Below are 8,552 nucleotides of genomic sequence, written 5' to 3'. Positions count from 1 at the left end.
TCGAATGCCCGCTACAAAGTGTCTGGCTCGGAGCAGTCCTTCAAGTAAGCGATTTGTAACATTTTTTGTGCCACTGTGGTGCAAATTGCTGCTCAGATTGCTGCTGCATATGCAGTACTATGCGCCAGAGCCATACGCCTCTCGGTAGTGCCACGTGGCCGTCCAGAGCCAGGTCTTCCTGCGACCGTACATTCCCGTGTCCACCGCTGCCACCAATCACGTACAGTGGCTACATTCCTGCCAAATCTTTCTGTAGTATTGCAGAAGGAAGATCCAGCTTCTCGTAGTCCTATTACACGTCCTGGTTCAAACTCAGTGAGGTGTTGATAATGGTGTCTTTGTCGCTCAAAGGCATTCTCGACTAACATCAGCTCACCACCTCCAATCTCAAAGGCAACTAACGCTCACGACCGTTACAGAATGTACACTCCTGGCCGTTAAAATTGCTACACCACGAAGATGACGTGCTACAGACGCGAAATTTAACCGACAGGAAGAGGATGTTGTGGTATGCAAATGATTAGCTTTTCAGAGCATTCACACGAAGTTGACGCCGGTGGCGACACCTACAACGTGATGACATCAGGAAAGTTTCCAACCGATTTCTCATACACAAACAGCAGTTGACCGGCGTTGCCTGGTGAAACGTTGTTGTGATGCCTTGTCTAAGGGGAAGAAACGCGTACCATCACGTTTCCGATTTTCATAAAGGTCGGATTGTATCCTATCGCGATTGCTGTTTATCGTATCGCGACATTGCTGCTCGCGTTGGTCAAGATCCAATGACTGTTAGCAGATTATGGAATCGGTGGGTTCAGGATGGTAATACGGAACGCCGTGCTGGATCCCAACGGCCTCGTATCGCTAGCAGTCGAGATGACAGGCATCTTATCCGCTTGGCTGTAAAGGATCGTGCAGCCACGTCTCGATCCCTGAGTCGACAGATGGAGTCGTTTGCAAGACAACAACCATCTGCACGAACAGTTCGACGACGTTTTCAGCAGCATGGACTATCAACTCGGAGACCGTAGCTGCGGTTACCCTTGACGCTGCATCACAGACAGGAGCGCCTGCGATGGTGTACTCAACGACGAACCTGGGTGCACGAATGGCAAAACGTCATTTTTTCGGATGAATCCATGATGATGGTCGCATACGTGTTTGGCGACATCGCGGTGAACGCACATTGGAAGCGTGTATTCGTCATCGCCATACTGGCGTATCACCTGTCTTGAGGGTATGGGGTGCCATTGGTTACCCGTCCCGGTCACTTGTTCGCATTGACTGCACTTTGAACACTGGACATTTCAGATGTGTTACGACCCATGGCTCTACCCTTCATTCGATCCCTGCGGGAACCTACATTTCAGCAGGATAATGCACGACCGCATCTTGGAAGTCCGGTACGGGAATTTCCGGTTACAGAAAATGTTCGACTGGTGCCCTGGTCAGTACTTTCTCCAGATTTCTCACCAATTGAAAACGTCTGGTCAATGGTGGCCGAGCAACTGGCTCGTCACAATACGGCAGTAACTACTCTTGACGTACTGTGGTATCGTGTCGAAGCTACATGGGCAGCTGTACCTGTACACGCCATCCAAGCTCTGTTTGATTCAATTATTACAGTCTGAGGTGGTTGTTGTGGGTACTAATTTCTCAAGATCTATGCACCCAAATTGCGTTAAAATGTAATCACATGTCAGTTCTAGTATAATATATTTGTCCAATGAATACCCGTTAATCATCTGCATTTCTTCTTGGTGTAGCAATTTTAATGTCCCGCAGGGTATTTGAAGCAAACCTGATTTCCAGTCTCATAGTGACGCTGCTAACACCACTCTTATGCGAGAAGCGAGAAATATGAGTAGACGTGATCTTTCACATGTAGAAGCACGCCTACCAACTTTCGTTAATCTCGCTCTACCCCTTCTTGGTATTTCGAGTTTTTTCCTTCAGTATATTTGGCAGGTCGCTTGTGCACAACCTAAGATGACAGACTCTTAAGATAATTTGGCTCAATACGCCTCCCGTTTTGAAGAAACCTTGCCTGAAGCTCACGACGAGCAATTGAATCAGAATTGGTTGGAATTTTTCTTCGTCATACATGGGGTTCGCTAGACATATATTTCTAGAAATCGAGGAAAGAAACTTTTACGACTGCTGCTTATGATGTGCACCCATAAGATACGTGCCGATCAACGAAACTGCTGCTGCCGTAGCGACCAAGGAATCTGGCTGGGAAACAGAGAACCTGTGTCCGATTCCCAAATGCATTCCACAGTTTTTCATTATTTGTACTTTTTCTATATCGAAATCGGTAGTCTAGGGATAGGAGGATTAATAAGTTAATCAATAAAATGTTACAACGAGGTCGGCAAATAAGTATCTCAGACGACTTGGACTAGCAAAGAATTGAAATTTTAAGCCTTGTTGTGTGAAAACAGTTCCGAGTAACACCGGTGGGAATTCGTGGAGAGATATCATAGACAACCGATCGCGAAGGGCGCTATACAACTATTTGGAGGTATGAAGTTATACTGTGTGTCTGGAAACTCAACAGGAATTGGGCAATTGTGCAGATCCAACAACTACTCATAGCATAATTCATGATCAGCTTTCAGCCCGGCTTTTTCAGCCGCTGTTATCGTACGCGTTGTATCTGATAAAATTAGTTCCCGAAAAAGCATTATTTTTAAGTGTGAACCAAATCCGTTTTCCGCCAGTTCTTCGGAAGGAACGGTGTAGTTTGCATTCATCAGATACTTCGAGTATATTTGCTTCCAATGTTAATATTAGAAGGGAAACTTCAACGACACGTCCGAAACTTGCTCGCGACCAAGAAACGCCGGGACTGGCGACAGACATGCACCCATCTCAATGCTACGCTACCTATCAACTCGTCCAAGTACCAGACCTAACCACCCCCCCCCTTACTACCGTCTCCTTCAAGATGACCACCCCTTTCCTGATAACCATTTTGCTTCTTACCTCTCTGATATCTTTACCCTCCCTGTCGATCCCAGTTCGATTACTCCCTCGTCCCTGATGTCTGCGATCGAACTGACACCTCTGCCCCTCCACTCGCTCCTGGCTTCCAGTACTTGGACAACATTACACACACTGAACTGAATGCCCCAATCATTACTCAAGATATCATATCTACACTCCGCAAGAAACGCAACACCGCACCCCGGTCACGACCGTGTTACCTATCGTCACTTCCGTAAAGCTCCTGCCTCTTTCCTCTCCACCCTGGCCAGACTCTATAATGTGGCCTTGTCCACCAGCTTCTAACCTGACCTGTGGAAAAACCTCCCAGATACTGATGTTCCTCAAACCCGAAAAACCGCCATCCGCTGTCTCCTCCTACCGTCCCATCAGCCTTACCTCAGTCTTCAGCAAGGTCCTCGAATCCATCCTCACGTGACATATCCACCAGCACTGCCTCCTTCCCGCTACACAATGTGGTTTTCGGCCGTCCTTCTCTGCTGATGACCTTCTCCTTCACCTCACTGTACTCCTTTCCAAAGAACTCAACCGTGTATGTCATTCTGGTCTCCTCTTCAAGCTCCAAATATTCGCCCTTCCTACACTCCTGGAAATGGAAAAAAGAACACATTGACACCGGTGTGTCAGACCCACCATACTTGCTCCGGACACTGCGAGAGGGCTGTACAAGCAATGATCACACGCACAGCACAGCGGACACACCAGGAACCGTGGTGTTGGCCGTCGAATGGCGCTAGCTGCGCAGCATTTGTGCACCGCCGCCGTCAGTGTCAGCCAGTTTGCCGTGGCATACGGAGCTCCATCGCAGTCTTTAACACTGGTAGCATGCCGCGACAACGTGGACGTGAACCGTATGTGCAGTTGACGGACTTTGAGCGAGGGCGTATAGTGGTCATGCGGGAGGCCGGGTGGACGTACCGCCGAATTGCTCAACACGTGGGGCGTGAGGTCTCCACAGTACATCGATGTTGTCGCCAGTGGTCGGCGGAAGGTGCACGTGCCCGTCGACCTGGGACCGGACCGCAGCGACGCACGGATGCACGCCAAGACCGTAGGATCCTACGCAGTGCCGTAGGGGACCGCACCGCCACTTCCCAGCAAATTAGGGACATTGTTGCTCCTGGGGTATCGGCAAAGACCATTCCATGAAGCTGGGCTACGGTCCCGCACACCGTTAGGCCGTCTTCCGCTCACACCCCAACATCGTGCAGCCCGCCTCCAGTGGTGTCGCGACAGGCGTGAATGGAGGGACGAATGGAGACGTGTCGTCTTCAGCGATGAGAGTCGCTTCTGCCTTGGTGCCAATGATGGTCGTATTCGTGTTTGGCGCCGTGCAGGTGAGCGCCACAATCAGGACTGCATACGACCGAGGCACACAGGGCCAACACCCGGCATCATGGTGTGGGGAGCGATCTCCTACACTGGCCGTACACCACTGGTGATCGTCGAGGGGACACTGAATAGTGCACGGTACATCCAAACCGTCATCGAACCCATCGTTCTACAATTCCTAGACCGGCAAGGGAACTTGCTGTTCCAACAGGACAATGCACGTCCGCATGTATCCCGTGCCACACAACGTGCTCTAGAAGGTGTAAGTCAACTACCCTGGCCAGCAAGATCTCCGGATCTGTCCGCCATTGAGCATGTCTGGGACTGGATGAAGCGTCGTCTCACGCGGTCTGCACGTCCAGCACGAACGCTGGTCCAACTGAGGCGCCAGGTGGAAATGGCATGGCAAGCCGTTCCACAGGACTACATACAGCATCTCTACGATCGTCTCCATGGGAGAATAGCAGCCTGCATTGCTGCGAAAGGTGGATATACACTGTACTAGTGCCGACATTGTGCATGCTCTGTTGCCTGTGTCTATGTGCCTGTGGTTCTGTCAGTGTGATCATGTGATGTATCTGACCCCAGGAATGTGTCAATAAAGTTTCTCCTTCCTGGGACAATGAATTCACGGTGTTCTTATTTCAATTTCCAGGAGTGTATTAACTACGTCCATCTGATCGCCTCCTTTCTTTCCCACCGTCCTTCCTATGTCACCATCCATAACACGGATTCCTACACCTTCTACCCCTCCGCTGGTGTGCCCCAGGGTTCCGTCCTCTCCCCTCTTCTCTACCTTCGTTACTCAGTGGACATGCCGCCTCCTTCACCTCCCTTTCACCTTCTCCAGTATGCTGATGACACCGTCTTCCTTGTCCTCACCCCCACCCTGCAACGCTCCCAGCACCTTCTCCAATCCCATCTTGACCAGTTCACCACTTGGTGTAACCAGTGGCTGCTCAAGATCAATCCTTCCAAGATGCAGGCGATCATACTAGGCAAAAGCACCCCTGCCTTCCGTCTCCTCTATTTCTATCTCACTATCTACGGCCATCCTATCAACCTCACCCCCACCCTCAAGTACCTTGGCGTCACCCATGACCGTCGCCTCTCCTGGACACCCCCCCCCCCCAATCTCCGGACGATCCGAGCAAAAGCATACTCTAACTCCGCTTCCTCAAGCTCCTTTCTGGCCGCACATGGGGTCTGGATCCTTCCACTGTCCTCCACACCTATAAATCTCTCATCTGCCGTAACCTCTGTTATGCCCATCCCGCCTGGATCGCCGCCCCTCCTGCCTTCTACAAATCCCTTCAAATCCTGCAATGCTATGTGCTCCGCCCTACCTATTGCATCCGCCTCCCCTCCTCCATGTGGATCCTCTATGACAATTCCATTCCACTAGCTCTTCCTTTTCCTTGAACAGATATGGATCCTTTACACCTCCCGCAAACTTGACCCCCCTCACCCACTTGTCTCTCCCATCCTTTCCCAGCCCCCTCCACTGCTGCACCTGTACTCCCACATCCCACCCGCTCTCCATCTCTCCACACTGCATACACTTGCCCAAGGTGACTTCCACCAACTCCCCCTCCCTGATGATGCCCTCATCCCCTCCATCTACCCCTCCTACCAACTTTGATCCTCCCCTTCCTTCCCCTGCGTTTTTCCTCCAGGGCACCCTCTTTACCTTCTCTCCCTCCTTTCTTCCTCCCTCCCTCCCCTCCCACCCTACCCGGCTTCCACACACCCCCTACCCTCTCCCCTCCCCCTCCCTTCTCCTCTCCCACTGGCATCAACGCCCTCCTCCTCTCCCTCCTAACCCCACCTCTTCCTTCTGGCAGACTTCCAGCTTTTTCGTTTGAACGGTGCATCTTCGTGCGCCGGAGGTCGTCTCCAGTGCTCATGTTGTTGGTGCTTCAGTGTCTCTTCGTTCGTACTCCTCCGCTCACATGTGTGAACTCTGTTTTCTCCGTTGTTTGCAGTGATGACCGTTTTTATCCAAACAGTGCGCCTGTGAACGGCTTCATTTATTTTACTATGTCTGTCTCCCGTTTTTATCCACCATGTTTGTTTGTTTTTCTGTCTTTCTGTTTCCTGTATGTATTCTCTGTGGCCGAAGAGCGGCATAGATAGGCCGCTGCCGGCCTACCTTTCTTGTAAAGGCTTCAAAATAACAATAAAGAAAAAAAACTAGAAAACATGTGACAGAGTGAGGGAAAGAACCAGTGTAAAGGAACGAAGATTAAAGTTTTAATTCTGCACTAATCCGACTCTTTTCAGAATTTTATTTGCCTACCTCGTTATCGTTCATTATTGTTTACCTTACTAATTCTCCTGTTCCTACCAATTTCGATACAGAGAAAAACGCAAATGAAAAAGTGGACAACGCATCTGTGAATCGGACGCAGTTTCTCCTCTTCCCAGCCATCTGCCTCGGTCGCTACGCCAGCAGTGCCAACGAATATCAGCGTCTACTTACTGGCTGCCCCATGGCCGGTCGTAACAGTTTCTTTCATCGATTTCTGGGAATTTTAACTTATTTATGGATCCCATCGATCTTGAGTCGACTACACGCTGTGAACGTAACGAGTGGTTTTCCAAAATCGGTGAGTGAGGGATTGAGCCAAATTATCTTAGAGCCTTTCATTTTATGCTGTGCGCAAGCGACCTGTCAAATATGAGCAGAATTGCTTGGCCGTGGCTGAGGGCCCTCCCTTGTCAGCCTGCTCCTGTGGCACGCGGCACGAGACAAGCGTTGTGCTCCACGGTGTGGTTTACCGTTGAAACTCCGAGAGCACGCAGTCCTCAAACAGCCAACAACTGCATTTCCACTCTCTATGTAAATTTCGCGAGATGACCACGGGCGTAAAATCCGCAGCATTTGCGACTGGAACGGAAGGGCAGGAACTGACGGCGGTAGACAAAGTTGCTTCCGTCACACGTAATGCGGTACCTGGAGAGTACAGGTGTTGACGTAGATGCCAAGGAGATATCAAATCCCCAAGTTTTGAGGACAGGACAGACCAGTAATAATTTCATCCATAACGCTGACGAAGAAGTTGACGTTAAAAGAGATTTTAAAATTTTTATAAGTTTTTTCAAAGGCGGAAATAGAACAAACAAGAGTGCAGTGTAGCCATAAGGATTCAATTTGACTAGTACGTGAGTCTCTATAGTTCTATGGGTACACCATTTATCATTGGGAATGAGTGGGAGGATCTGTATAGTACTGGATTAAGTGATTTAAGGAAGTTTCCCACTACATCTAACTAGGGTGAAATTACATAAGGTGTTCCACAGTATTGGAACATGGGTCCCCTTCTGCTGTTGTGATATATGTGACTGATCTCCCTTCTTATCTGAAACAAAAGCTAAATTGACACTGTTTGATGATGACACAAGCATCATTATAATACAGTAAAAGAAACTCCGATAGAAAATGATGCAAACGACGTCATTGGAAAACTTATTGATTGGTTTTCTGCGAATGGGCTTGCTACGAAATTTGAAAAAACATAGTACATCAAATTTTCTACTGCAAGGTGTACAGTTCCTTCAATAAATATAACACATCAACAGAAGTCAGTAGACAGGGCAGAGTGTACTAAGTTTTTGGGTGTACATATACATGAGAATCTTGGAAAAGTCATGTTTTGTATCTCCTAAGGCGACCAGGTTTAGCAACTTTTGCAATCAGAATAATTCCTGAAACTTCTTGGCAGATTAAAACTATGTGCCGGGCCGAGACTCGAACTCGGGACCTTTGCCTTTCGCGGGCAAGTGCTCTACCAACTGAGCTACCCAAGCACGACTCACGCCCCGTCCTCACAGCTTTACTTCTGCCAGTATCTCGTCTCCTATCTTCCCAACGTGCTCTCCGCTGCAGAGTGAAAACCTCATTCCGGAATAATTCCTAATTTTGGTGATACAGAAATTAGCAAGATAACATACTGTGCATACTTTCAATCACTGATCTCATACAGAATAATATTTGGGGTTAACACTCAGGCAAAAATTATTCACTACTCAAAAGACAGTGCTTAGAATAATGTATAGGGCTCATAGTCGCATATCTTGTACGCATCTGTTTAAAAGATTAGGAATTCTTACAACAGCATCACAGTACATTTACCCCGTAATGAAATTTGTTCTCAACAACATGGACCAATTTAAAAACAACAGTGACAATCATGACTATAATACCAGAA

The 8,552-nt window shown here is 48.7% G+C and overlaps 1 non-coding gene across 1 annotated transcript; it reads right to left on the bottom strand.

The window, feature by feature from the left end:
* Window positions 1-8,077: 8,077 nt before the first annotated feature.
* Window positions 8,078-8,152, bottom strand: Trnas-cga (transfer RNA serine (anticodon CGA)). Its single transcript has one exon. It is a non-coding gene; the product is annotated as a tRNA-Ser (tRNA).
* Between the last annotated feature and the right edge of the window lie 400 nt (window positions 8,153-8,552).

This window comes from Schistocerca serialis, chromosome 7 (genome assembly GCF_023864345.2).
Source record: "Schistocerca serialis cubense isolate TAMUIC-IGC-003099 chromosome 7, iqSchSeri2.2, whole genome shotgun sequence".
Lineage (NCBI taxonomy): Eukaryota > Metazoa > Arthropoda > Insecta > Orthoptera > Acrididae > Schistocerca > Schistocerca serialis.
Note: the sequence above shows the minus strand (reverse complement) of the source record. Positions and strands in the feature narration are given on the sequence as shown.